Raw genomic sequence first — 2,236 nt, forward strand, 5'->3', positions numbered from 1 at the left:
CTGTTGGACCCCTTGGGCTCATACCATCCTGATTTTCCACCTAGGGTTGTTGCTTGACTTGTAATAATAATAATAATAATAATAATAATAATAATAATAATAATACAGGTGATGGTGATAATAATAACACCAGCAACAAGAAAATTGATAATAATAACAGCAGCATCAGCACAACAACAACAACAACAACAATAATAACAACAGCAATAACAACAACAACAACAACGACGACGACGACGACGACGTAATAATAATAATAATAATAATAATAATAATAATAATAAGACATTTTAGTTGATGTATGAATCAAATACATCATGAATTCGTCGACTCCTACATCAGCGTAACGTGCAATGAAGCAATTAGGCTTAGATGTCTATTCAGGTTTGCCATTACATTCATCTTGCAAACGTTACCGAGAATATTACACTAGAGATAACAGGGTAGTTGGTTGATTAAACACTCAAACGTTTTTTTTTTCTTCTGTTTGTGTGAGGTAACAGCAGTAGGGGATTCAGCATTATGAAGCTTCATCTGTGGTGGATAATGTGGGAGGGTGGGCTGTGGCACCCTAGCAGTACCAGCTGAACTTGGTTGAGTCCCTTGTCAGGCTGGGAGGAACGTAGAGAGTAGAGGTCCCCTTTTTGTTTTTGTTTCTTTGTTGATGTCGGCTACCCCCCAAAATTGGGGGAAGTGCCTTGGTATATGTATGTATGTGTGTGTGTGAATCTGTATGTGGACGGTCCATGTATAACTGTTTATCTATCTGCAGACAAACATAAAAGTGGATTTAAAAACAGGGGCGAAAACATAAGCTCCTCCCAACTTCTTTGGCGGAGGTAAAAAGGGACAATGCATCTGTTTACGAAATAACTAATGAATTACAGCTTTCTGAAAATAGAAAATTCTGCGAAGAGTCTAGGGATTTTGAACAGCGGGAGCAAAAGCTGGATAAATCTTTCAAGCTCATATTTTCTATTGGGAAGAATTACACTTAACAGAAGTTCTCTCTCTCTCTCTCTCTCTCTCTCTCTCTCTCTCTCTCTCTCCAAATTTAAAGCAATTCCCTAATGTATGACATTAAAAATCTATCACCCTCTTTTACTAAGACGTTTGCAGAACTTCTCTCTCTCTCTCTCTCTCTCTCTCTCTCTCTCTCTCTCTCTCTCTCTCTCTCTCTCTCTCTCTCTCTCTCTCTCTCTCTCTCCAAATTTAAAGCAATTCCCTAATGTATGACATTAAAAATCCATCACTCTCTTTTACTAGGACGTTTACAGAACCTCTCTCTCTCTCTCTCTCTCTCTCTCTCTCTCTCTCTCTCTCTCTCTCTCTCTCTCCAAATTTAAAGCAATTCCCTAATGTATGACATTAAAAATCTATTACCCTCTTTTACTAAGACGTTTGCAGAACTTCTCTCTCTCTCTCTCTCTCTCTCTCTCTCTCTCTCTCTCTCTCTCTCTCTCTCTCTCAATTCCCCAAATGCAAAACAACAATACTGTATTTTCAAAGATTCCAGGACGCAGCTAGCGCGAATAAACTTAATCGGAAATCCCTGGGCGAATTTTGTATTTGCACGCAACGCCCATAATCAGAATTGCAAATAGAGTGAAGGGAATTGAGAACGCGATGAGAGCTGATAGAGCAGAAGAGCCCGGTGATGTGTTTCTGGCTGATTGGTTGAAATTGTGTCTATCAAGAAATTCGAATTTTGGGGAAATTTTTGGATTATTTTCAATTTCTTTTCAACTTTTTGAAACTCCAAAAGTATTATTGAGGTGTGTCATCTCGTCTATTATATAACATTATCTTTATCAATAAATCCGAATCTTGAGGAAATTTTTGGATTATTCTCCATTTATTTTCAACTTTTTGAAACTCCAAAAGTATTATTGAGGTGTGTCATCTCCTGCATCTCGTTCATTACATAACATTCAATACACATAATTACAACCGCCAAAGAAGTAGGGAAATTGTATCTTTATCAAGAAATTCGAATTTTTGGGAATTTTTTGGATTATTTTCCATTTCTTTTCAACTTCGTGAAACTCCAGGAGTATTATTGAGGTGTGTCATCTCTTGCATCTCGTTCATTACATAACATTCAATACACATAATTACAGCTGCCAAAGAAGTAGGGAAATTGTATCTTTATCAAGAAATTCGAACTTTTGGGAATTTTTTGGATTATTTTCCATTTCTTTTCAACTTCGTGAAACTCCAGGAGTATTATTAAGGT

This window comes from Palaemon carinicauda, chromosome 16, assembly GCF_036898095.1.
Source record: "Palaemon carinicauda isolate YSFRI2023 chromosome 16, ASM3689809v2, whole genome shotgun sequence".
Classification (NCBI taxonomy): domain Eukaryota; kingdom Metazoa; phylum Arthropoda; class Malacostraca; order Decapoda; family Palaemonidae; genus Palaemon; species Palaemon carinicauda.